The sequence below is a fragment of the Schistocerca nitens genome, chromosome 3 (assembly GCF_023898315.1).
Source record: "Schistocerca nitens isolate TAMUIC-IGC-003100 chromosome 3, iqSchNite1.1, whole genome shotgun sequence".
NCBI classification, from domain to species: domain Eukaryota; kingdom Metazoa; phylum Arthropoda; class Insecta; order Orthoptera; family Acrididae; genus Schistocerca; species Schistocerca nitens.
In genome coordinates this window covers 651,383,395-651,395,617 of record NC_064616.1, presented here as the reverse complement: position 1 = coordinate 651,395,617, position 12,223 = coordinate 651,383,395, and the positions used below count along the sequence as shown (strand labels likewise).

The following is a 12,223-nucleotide window of genomic DNA, read 5'->3' as shown; positions in this document are numbered from 1 at the left end:
ACATTTTGGAAAACGTCTCACTCTTAACTGGCAGTCACTGACAATATTGTCCTTAGGTAGTAGAACGTACTGTTACTGAGACCGTCGACAGTCAACATTACTTACATGGTACGAAATACACATGTTGCAGGGATCGTGTGAAGAAAGTAGCGGAGGACTGTTGTGGTAGTACCAAACATCGCGATAACAAATGAAACGTTGCAACGCACGACATGAGACACAGCCAGACTTGTGGAAGAAATGAGTCATTCTAATACCACAGGAAGTAGATGACGACAGGAGTGGGAATTACTGAACTTTAATAAGTCAGGGTTGTAAAATACCTGCAAAAGAATGGAGTGGCCTGTAGAAGTCTTCCTAAGGAAAGATTACCTAGGGTTCTAGATCTACATCTACATGACTACTCTGTAATACGTACTTAAGTGGTTGTCAGTATGTTCCAAAGAAATGTAGGGACACTCGAGGTAATCTGACCCTATATGTATCTTAGGATAGACTGAAGGAAGACAAATCTGCATTAATTATGTTTGTAGGTTTAGAAAGAGCTTTTGGCAACATTGGCATTAATACATCCTTTCAAATTCAGAAGATATCAGGAATCAAATTTACCCAGCGAAAGATTACCTAAAACTTGTACAGAAACCATATTATAGTTAGAAGAGTCGAATAATACGAAACGGAATCGGTAATCGAGAAAGGGTTTTGACCTATCTCCCATGTAACTCAATCTGCAGATAGAATAACCATTTGAGGGAAGCAGGGAGAAATTCAGAAAAGAAATTGAGGATGAAAAAATGTAAAGATTGGGCGAAAATAGTTTAAAACAATTCTCATTTATTTTGCATTCTCAGTCGCACACTTTTAAATATATTGTTTTTAAAATGTGCAACTGAAACAAAAATAAATGAGACTTGTTTTAAATATCAATACAGATGCTGTTCTCTCGCCATGAATATGTTGGTTGTAGTGGGAACAGATAGTATATTTAATTCAAATTGAAAGATGGATGCCAACAAATGTGAATCAGGGCTAATGGATTGTAGTCTAGGAAAATCAGTTAACGTTCGAGGAATTTGACTAGAAAATTGTACATCAAAAATTGTCGAGTTTTGGTACTGAGGCAGCAAAATAACTGACGACAGCGGAAGTACAGGAGATACGACACGCACACTTGCAATAAAAACCAGATTTTCTGAAAAGGGGAAATATTACCTTTCAATATAATATTAAATGTAAGGAAATCTTATTTAATGTATCTGTTTGGAGTGTTAAAAATGTGTGCTTCACTGAATTTAACTCGGTTATTGGAATTTCAGCACATGGACATCAGAAAATAGTTCCGTTGAACTGTTTATTTCTTACCAGCCTATACCTCTTGTGCATCCGTTCATGAAATGGTAATATCTGTGCACATCCACCTAAATGGCTCTGAGCACTATGGGACTCAACTGCTGAGGTCATTAGTCCCCTAGAACTTAGAACTAGTTAAACCTAACTAACCTAAGGACATCACAAACATCCATGCCCGAGGCAGGATTCGAACCTGCGACCGTAGCGGTCTTGCGGTTCCAGACTGCAGCGCCTTTAACCGCACGGCCACTTCGGCCGGCGCACATCCACCTACGCCACATTCGATCGGTATGCATGCGACAGCGTGCGTACCTAATATGTACCAAAACGCCGCACATCAAAACGGGATTTTCACATGCTCATACCTCTGGTTCAATTGGTGATAAGAAGTTAGGATCAAGTCTTTTGGATATCCCTTGGGCTAGGGGTCATTTACATACCCCAAAGGAGGATCGTCTTAGAGTCACTATCCTACGGCACAGGGTCAAAGTATGAATGTTACGCACTTCCTCCTGCTTAGGCAGAAAAGCGGTTGGTTCTTTTTGCATTTGATGCGGTCTACGGTGCGATTTGAGAGACTTTTCGCGACATCATTAATTCGTATACAGTTCATCGAAAAACACCTAAAATGGTTTTTTTTATTATGTTTTCGCCGTCACCAGCGGACCAAAACCCAGCCGAGGATTCCAAGACGGCTATGCACAGCACATGGCTGAAATTCTTACGATATATTCCTCAGACGTAACATTCGCACATAAAATCCGGTGTGAGGCGAAAACGTGGTTTATAAAATCTTTGTCATCTGGGAACCCCATGTTGTAGTAATGAGGCACATCCAAAACTATTTTGCACCTCAAATCCGGTCTGAGGTGTAAAATTAATTTGAGTTATTTCACAAAAGTAAAGTATTTAAATTTTACTAACCAATACATTTCTCTTCATATGTATTACATGCCCTGCTGCAGCAGGGAAAAAATGAGCACCAGCGGGTAAATGCTCCTATTGGAGTACAAAAAAATGCGAATATGTTCCTGTTTGTTTAAAAGAATCATGACTGAAAATTGGGATACCTGCAGCCTCCCTCTACAATCCTCAGCACGTTAAAAAATTTCCAAAAATTTTGGCATGCTCTTTTATGCTGTGACAGTAGCAAATAAACGGAAAATTAATAAATATTGGAAGACAGTAGACCGTGGTAGTGTTATAGAAAAACCGATGGAGACAATGGCAGTGTGAGAGAAAGAGAGGGCGTAGTGGCAGTGGAACATAATTGGCAGCGACAAAACAGTGCCAGGGAAAGAGTGAAGGTGACAGTGTCAGCAGGGTGTGGCGGGGTGGGGAAAGGGAATAGAGAAAGTCGAACTGCGTGAAAGCCAGTGAGGAAGGAAGGAAATGAGATATTAGCAGTAAGAGAGAGCAAGCGGGAGATAGTGACAGTTAGAGGATACTGCAGTAGTAGGACAGAGCGAAGATGACTGTTGCTGTGAGACGGTAGATAATGACAGAGAGACACAAAGAGATAATGAAAATGAGTTGGACTGAATGAGTGAGTGAGAAAGAGCAATTGGGAGTGGATGAGTATGAGCGACTAACAGTGATGGACTAGTGGATGTGAGATAATTACAGTTAGGAAAGCTTGTGGAAGTCTGAGGTGAGTTGAACGTTAAAAAACAAAAGCGCGAATATGTTCTCATGCCAAAATTTTTGGGAAAATTTTTATAGGTGTTAAGGAAGTAGTATGAGGCAGTTGGTACCACACTTTTCAATCAGAGTCTTTTAAATGACCAGAAACATAATCACATATTTTGTGCTCTGATAGGGGTATTTTTCCACTGGTGTTTATCATCCTTGTACTGTAAAAATGAATAAGTATCTGAACATGCCCATAAAATGAGAGAAATAATGATTCTGCCAAAGGACAGTTTAAATCTACGGAAGTATATAACAGAAAGTGACGTTAGGGTGGCTGCACTAGACTGTATGTTATTGCACATCTCTCAGTCTGCTTATAACTTTCTTTTAAAGACACACTAAAATTCGATTTCCATTAATCTTTCAGGGATAGGTTATGTGAGTGCATGGGAATCGGAATGAGTGGTAGTAAAAACATTTAGAGGCACGATAATATTATTTTGTTATGAATGTTGACTATTTATTTGATTCAAACATATGCTAGAACTACCACTGACAACACTTCAAAACACATTTACACAAAAACGTTTACAAAATGCAAACAGGGGCAGCAATCAGAATTATGATTCCAATTCGTAACTCTTTATCAATTATGGGGTCCCTTAACACACACCAAGATGGAACAACGGCGATACCTTGATCATTGTGAATGGACTCTGTCTCGTGTTCGAGACATCATAGTTCCAGACTATAAGAGATGGAATATTTCATTCAGTCATATTCATATAGTACGAGAGTGGGCAGCCTCTAATTCTACGATCTATTTCGACAAGGGAAGCAAAGAATGAACAGAGAAGGCAATGAACAGAATTGCGTCAGACATGTGGTCGCAAACATTTTGTTAAAAATCTAAAAATAGTCAATGAATAAAAATTCTCCGAACATGTAGGTATTCGTTATAGATATAATTTCATGCCCTACTATATTATGTATGGGAACGTTAACGGGTAACTACGAGACCACAAACAAATGGGAATTTAGCAGACAAAGGCGGTGATGTCAGTCTCAAAGATTTACCAGTCAAAATGGTATAAGCCTTTCCCACAGGATACATCACTTAGTAAATAATCAAATTACCGCAAGGCAACTCACAATGCCCAGTGCATCGGATTCAGGATATACGTTGTGGTAGCTCGAAACTGAATAAAGCATACACAATCAAATCACCCTCAAAGTACCAAATTAAATAAAATAACCGAAACAATGCTCACGAAACGTTTCTCTAATGTAACGAACCTCAAAAAGAATGATTACGCACTTCTACTAATTGCACTATCACAATCAAATACCTGTATTCACACTCTAACAAAAGAGCACAAGTGAGCATGTACGTTCCCTTACCAATTCGCTGCAAGAGTGACGATCTTTGCGCTTGGATGAAACGATCCTCTTTTGGAACATGTGGAGGGGAAGATTCCGTTACGTCTGACCAATAACGTCCGGACCTAGCATTTATCTTTGAACTTGCCCACTGCTGTACCTTCTCACAAGGTTAAGTTGGCAAGGACTACTCGCTATATTTGCTGACTTCGGTTGCCCAGGGAAACATTTGGAATCCACTTACACACACACACAAGTTTTCATTCATAGTTATTTATAGCATACATGGGTAGTTGAAAGGACTTATATAAGGAAAATAAAGGAAAAGATTTGTTCAACCCTTTTTAGAGGCTGATTATTAACTTGAGAGAGTAATGTGCGTCATAAAATCGGCGCTACGAGGAAGCAAGGTGCGTTATACATGCGACGTTCCTGCTAGAGCTCTAACGCGTTTCAGTGTAGCCTTATATGGAAGGATAATATGGATAATAAACAGAACAGACAAGGAGAGAACTAAAGCCTCTGAAATGTGGTGCTACAGAAACATGCTGAAGATTATAAATGGGCAGAGGTAGTAACTAATAGTTGGTAATAAACCTAATCGGGGAGTAAAGTAATTTGTGGCACAACTTCACTCGAGTAGGGTTATATTGACAGGACACATGTTGAGATATGAAGAAATAATTAATTTGGGTTTTGAGGAAAGTGTAGGTTTAAAAATTACAGGAGGAAGCAAACTCTGACGGCAGCAAGCAAATTGAAATCGATGTAGGTTGCAGTAGTTATGAAATGAGACTTGCACAGAATAGAGCGGACTAGAGAGACACATTAAACCAGTCTTGCAACCGACACAACAACAAGGACAACGATGGTCTACACGTAAATCTCAGTTCCTATTAGCAACACAAATGGGGTTAGCTTTCGATGTCTGTCGTATACTAGAGCTCGAGCGGTCAGTGAACGAGATGTGTAGTTTTTCTTTTTTGGTCATCAGTCTGCTGACTGGTTTGATGCGGCCCGCCACGAATTCCTTTCCTGTGCTAACCTGTTCGTCTCAGAGTAGCACTTGCAACCTACGTCCTCAATTATTTGCTTGACGTATTCCAATCTCTGTCTTCCTCTACAGTTTTTGCCCTCTACAGCTCCCTCTAGTACCATGGAAGTCATTACCTCATGTCTTAGCAGATGTCCTATCATCCTGTCCCTTCTCCTTATCAGTGTTTTCCACATATTCCTTTCCTCTCCGATTCTGCGTAGAACCTCCTCATTCCTTACCTTATCAGTCCACCTAATTTTCAACATTCGTCTATAGCATCACATCTCAAATGCTTCGACTCTCTTCTGTTCCGGTTTCCTCACAGTCCATGTTTCACTACCATACAATGCTGTACTCCAGACGTACATCCTCAGAAATTTCTTCCTCAAATTAAGGCCGGTATTTGATATTAGTAGACTTCTCTTGGCCAGAAATGCCTTTTTTGCCATAGCGAGTCTGCTTTTGATGTCCTTCTTGCTCTTTCTTGTCTTTCTTGTCTTTCTCCGATTTACTCTCAAACCATACTGTGTACTCATTAGACTGTTCATTCCGTTCAGCAGATCATTTAATTCTTCTTCACTTTCACTCAGGATAGCAATGTCATCATTGAATCGTATCATTGATATCCTTTCACCTTGTGTTTTAATTCCACTCCTGAACATTTCTTTTATTTCCATCATTGCTTCCTCGATGTACAGATTGAAGAGTAGGGGCGAAAGGCTACAGCCTTGTCTTATACCCTTCTTAATACGAGCACTTCGTTCTTGACCGTCCACTCTTATTATTCCCTCTTGGTTGTAGTACATATTGTATATGACCCGTCTCTCCCTATAGCTTACCCCTACTTTTTTCAGAATCTCGAACAGCTTGCACCATTTTATATTGTCGAACGCTTGTTCCAGGTCGACAAATCCTATGAAAGTGTCCTGATTTTTCTTTAGCCTTGCTTCCATTATTAGCCGTAACGTCAGAATTGCCTTTCTCGTCCCTTTACTTTTCCTAAAGCCAAACTGATCGTCATCTAGCGCATTCTCAATTTTCTTTTCCATTCTTCTGTATATTATTCTTGTAAGCAGCTTCGATGCATGAGCTGTTAAGCTGATTGTGCGGTAATTCTCGCACATGTCAGCTCTTGCCGTCTTCGGAATTGTGTGGATGATGCTTTTCCGAAAGTCAGATGGTATGTCGCCAGACTCATATATTCTACACACCAACGTGAATAGTCGTTTTGTTGCCACTTCCCCCAATGATTTTAGAAATTCTGATGGAATGTTATCTATCCCTTCTGCCTTATTTGACCGTAAGTCCTCCAAAGCTCTTTTAAATTCCGATTCTAATACTGGATCCCCTATCTCTTCTAAATCGACTCCTGTTTCTTCTTCTATCACATCAGACAAATCTTCACCCTCATAGAGGCTTTCAATGTATTCTTTCCACCTATCTGCTCTCTCCTCTGCATTTAACAGTGGAATTCCCGTTGCACTCTTAATGTTACCACCATTGCTTTTAATGTCACCAAAGGTTGTTTTGACTTTCCTGTATGCTGAGTCTGTCCTTCCAACAATCATATCTTTTCCGATGTCTTCACATTTTTCCTGCAGCCATTTCGTCTTAGCTTCCCTGCACTTCCTATTTATTTCATTCCTCAGCGACTTGTATTTCTGTATTCCTGATTTTCCCGGAACATGTTTGTACTTCCTCCTTTCATCAATCAACTGAAGTATTTCTTCTGTTACCCATGGTTTCTTCGCAGCTACCTTCTTTGTACCTATGTTTTCCTTCCCAACTTCTGTGATGGCCCTTTTTAGAGATGTCCATTCCTCTTCAACTGTACTGCCTACTGCGCTATCCCTTATTGCTGTATCTACAGCGTTAGAGAACTTCAAACGTATCTCGTCATTCCTTAGTACTTCCGTATCCAACTTCTTTGCGTATTGATTCTTCCTGACTAATGTCTTGAACTTCAGCCTACTCTTCATCACTACTATATTGTGATCTGAGTCTATATCTGATCCTGGGTACGCCTTACAGTCCAGTATCTGATTTCGGAATCTCTGTCTGACCATGATGTAATCTAATTGAAATCTTCCCGTATCTCCTGGCCTTTTCCAAGTATACCTCCTCCTCTTGTGATTCTTGAACAGGGTATTCGCTATTACTAGCTGAAACTTGTTACAGAACTCAATTAGTCTTTCTCCTCTTTCATTCCTTGTCCCAAGCCCATATTCTCCTGTAACCTTTTCTTCTACTCCTTCCCCTACAACTGCATTCCAGTCGCCCATGACTATTAGATTTTCGTCCCCCTTTACATACTGCATTACTTTTCAATATCCTCATACACTTTCTCTATCTGTTCATCTTCAGCTTGCGACGTCGGCGTATACCTGAACTATCGTTGTCGGTGTTGGTCTGCTGTCGATTCTGATTAGAACAACCCGGTCACTGAACTGTTCACAGTAACACACCCTCTGCCCTACCTTCCTATTCATAACGAATCCTACACCTGTTATACCATTTTCTGCTGCTGTTGATATTACCCGATACTCATCTGACCAGAAATCCTTGTCTTCCTTCCACTTCACTTCACTGACCCCTACTATATCTAGATTGAGCCTTTGCATTTCCCTTTTCAGATTTTCTAGTTTCCCTACCACGTTCAAGCTTCTGACATTCCACGCCCCGACTCGTAGAACGTTATCCTTTCATTGATTATTCAATCTTTTTCTCATGGTAAACTCCCCCTTGGCAGTCCCCTCCCGGAGATCCGAAGGGTGGACTATTCCGGAATCTTTTGCCAATGGAGAGATCATCATGACACTTCTTCAATTACAGGCCACATGTCCTGTGGATACACGTTACTTGTATTTAATGCAGTGGTTTCCATTGCTTTCTGCATCCTCATGTCGTTGATCATTGCTGATTCTTCCGCCTTTAGGGGCAATTTCCCACCCCTAGGACACGAGAGTGCCCTGAACCTCTATCCGCTCCTCCGCCCTCTTTGAGAAGGCCGTTGGCAGAATGAGGCTGACTTCTCATGCCGGAAGTCTTCGGCCGCCAATGCTGATTATTTATCAAAATTTTAGCAACGGCGGGGATCGAACCCGGGACCGAAACCGTTTTGATTATGAATCAAAGACACTACCCTTTTTTTTTTTTAATCTCATTTTTGTTCGCTTTTGTTCGTTGCATCTGCTCGGGGCGGACGTCGTAAGACAGCCGTTTAGGTTCGTTGTTGATCGATTAACTCAGTTTTTTTTATTACAGAGGGCTGCTAACCCTCTGACCGAACACGCTGAGCTACCGTGCCGGCTAGTATAAAATAGCAAGCACGAGAAGTCATTGTTTTCACCTTGAATAATGATGGTAGCAGCAAGGTAACAACTGGAAGAAAGGAAAGCAGTTGCTACTTACATTAACGATGGCGCTCGCAGCTATTGCCGGATGGCGTGACTTGACATTCACAACCTGAAAAGAATAAAAGTCATTTATATGAGATCGGATTCAGAATGCTACAACAGATAGTACTCAGAAGAAAAGTCACAGCGCTAGTTCTGAATCTACCGAAAAAATTTCAGAGGTTGCTCACAGATGTTTGCCGAGTGTTTTGTTATAAGGAGTACTTGATCTCCAGTGCCTCTCAACAAAGGAGTTCATTATCTTCCTAACGAGGGGAACACCGGAAGTGCCATAATCCGATTTCCGGGAAACTTCGCTCGGTGGAAGAGGAGCCAAAATTAGCGAACACGTGTCTCGGCTTATCCGCAGATACTCGATTGTTTCTGAGCAAACGACCGCCAAAGTTTTCGGCAGAATTTAGATACCTCTCAGGGCGCGACGCGCTCGTCTCAATGGAGCATTGAACAAGACCGTATTCCGAGACGACGTACCCGGATACACGCTTTGGAGAACTGGAACAGGACAGCGTTTATTTTCTAATGTTTTCGAGTGGTAAAATATAACGCTGTCATACAGGTTTCATTTTGTATTGTAATTTTAATGTGTACACTGTTGTTAGGCCTATGGGAGTCCACTAACTTAAAAAAGTTAAAAAAGTTAAAGAAATAAATAAATTAAAAATAAGATATTACCGTCGCAAGAGGAACTACTAGTGACATTTTTCTTGTGCAAACTATACAGTATATTTTCCGCCTTGTCTTTACTGTAAAATTTTTGTATTTGTTATTGAAAAGGAACTGGTAGCCTACTGGCCAGTGTAGCGGCCTCTCACTTTTTGCGTCCAGTGTTCTAAAACCAATTATTGTTTCTATTAATTTTATTTTATTGAATTTTTTCATTTATCTACCAATGTCTGTAGAAGGTTACAACACGAATATTTCTTATTAAGTCAGGGGCTACAAGAGCGTTATATTAATTGTAAAATTACAACTGGGTTTCACAATAAGTGTCATATGACCATGGTATTTTTGGGGTTACAAACTTTTAAAATTCTCATGTTCTTGTATTTCATTCCTATATCAGTTCTTAATTCTTCTATTTTATTCTTATGTTTATTCTTCAGAATGATTTGGTGCACAACCTAGGACGATACATTCCGAACATTGAAATTACGAACACCACGATGATCGCCCGAAGGCAGGTTTGCCACACAGACATTTCTACGTATGAATCTCACTCTGTAAAGAAACGTTGTTAACGTTGCTGAAGATTTCACGCGTGGACAATAATTTCGCGGGAAACGACGCATAACGGATCACTTTTCCGAAAACGGTCGCTCGCAATTGTTTATCAATTTCACCAGAAACTATTTCAAAAAAATTTTCCATTCATTTATTATTTTTTTATATAATTCATTCACCAAACATAGAATTAGTAGACGAATAAGGACAATGTGACTTCAACAGATATTGGAAAACATTGTAGTAATCTTCTACGGACATTGGCAGATACTCGTTAACGAAAAACAAAAATAAAAATAATAAACGGGTTTGAACAGAAGTTGCAGAAGTGTGAAGCTGGGACTCTAGTTATTGAGCCGTTGCTTTTTTTTTAACTTATAGGCAGATGAAAAAGAGTAACCCAACCAAGATTAGATCTGACCACCCTTCTTTTTTTTTTTTTTTACTCGCCCGCCGGGATGTCAATCTGCCACGTAGGGGGGGGGGGGGGGGGGGTTGGAGGCAAAGTGGTGGCTGACGGGGAGTCGGGTTGCCTTGGGAACGGCGGGAGGGGTAAAGTGGGCAGGGGTCGCAACCCGAGGCCTGGCCACGATGTCCCATTCTCCCCCTCAGGACTAATATGTGTGGAGGGAATGGGATCAAAGAGAACGAAAATGCACCAAGGAGAAGGAGGAAATATTTTTTTACCATCACCAATGTGTTATAAAAGCTCGTGCTATGGCATGCCTCATAATATCGAGGGGAATTTAAATGAAAGCCGGTCCTTGTTGGCTGCTTAACAGGAAGAAAAACAAAAGAGTTCTTGTTACGACATGAGGACGCTCCATGGTACCACTCGCTGCGGAATTATCGATGCATGTTTTCTCTTGTCAATGCTGTTGCCGTTGGTAGTTCAATCTTAAGAAAGAAAGAAAAAAAAGAAAAAGATTCGTGGGTAACTCTTCCCATCACGCATAATCCACCTGTGAGGTGGGTTGCGGAACGCACTCAGGAGAAAATTCGAGAAGTAATGCTGGTACTTGGGGTTCCATAAAATAGTACAGTGCCGTTCGTTTAAGTAGAGCCAAAAATCTAGAGCTGTCTTCCCACCGTCACCAAATAAGTAGTGGACGGTGTGGCAGTGTATCCATGTCACAGAATTCGTTTTTGCTCTCGGAAAATACACATAATCAGGAAAGAGAAGTGATTGCGCAATTACCCGATCGCAGACAAGGCGATTGTCATCCGTATCCATCACACTGCAGATGACACACAATGGAGAGCCCGTGAGGTGAATTTGATGTAGGCAAGACTGGCACACCTGCTTCCGGTGAACCGTTAAGGACCAAGCGAAATGAACGTCCATATCAATAGTGGCGGCGCTCACCACCTGCCTCAAAAACGCCACTCTGTGTGGGGGTTTTACGTCTCAATCACGTTCGATGCCCTGCTCAGCTGCAGGTTGTCGTACATCGCCCTCGCCAATGCCAAATGTGTGGGCAATAATGCTGTGTGGATGTATCTTATTCAAAGGAGAATTGGTCAATGTAGAAGAAAGGCGATGGGATGTAAGATAACAGCACTGGTGGAGAGAGAGAGATCGGCACTAAGACTTCCAGCAGTAGGCTTGTAAGACATGTTGGACAACGTCGCCACATCTTCACGTGAGAGCTTACAAATAGGGGCCCTCGCCCTGTCCTGAACATGAAAAAGGGCTAAGTCTCCACTGTCCCTCGGGAGAGTGAGGCACTCCTAGGGAATCTTAAAAAGCATGCCCATGCTAACAAAGGATCCCAAAGCTGCCAGCATGTGGCGGGCCACAGATGGGGGAATTGGAAGCGTCTGCGCAACAAGGATGGGCGACACAAATAGACATTGGTATATCGCGTTTGTTGAAGGATATAGAGTTATCAGTTAACCCTCCTCTTATCTGGTTTAATAGATGGTGCAGTTGATGGCTGCAGGTCACATGTGAAATCAACGCTCGAGCATCTTCTCGTGTCACTTACTCGTAGGGGGCGTCGCACTCATCGGGCAGACCCTTGCCTACAGATGGTTTTTGAACGTTGAGACTAACGTCCAATGCCAAGCAAAGGCGTACAGTATCACTGAGAGAGCCCGACCCAGCCTCACCACTGAGCGATGATGGCTCAGGCTCAGAGGCGTGGGACGGCTGTTGTACAACACTCAAGATGTCGCGCCACGAAGA

General features: G+C 41.5%; 1 protein-coding gene across 7 annotated transcripts in view; it reads right to left on the bottom strand.

The window, feature by feature from the left end:
• Nucleotides 1-8,864, bottom strand: part of LOC126248617 (cAMP-regulated phosphoprotein 21) — a 1,051,584-nt gene extending 1,042,720 nt beyond the window's left edge. For all 7 annotated transcript variants that reach the window (XM_049949775.1, XM_049949778.1, XM_049949781.1 and 4 more), the window contains exon 1: nt 8,810-8,864. The gene's annotated coding sequence lies outside the window, so the exon portion shown is untranslated. The remainder of the gene's footprint in view (nt 1-8,809) is intronic.
• Nucleotides 8,865-12,223: the final 3,359 nt, after the last annotated feature.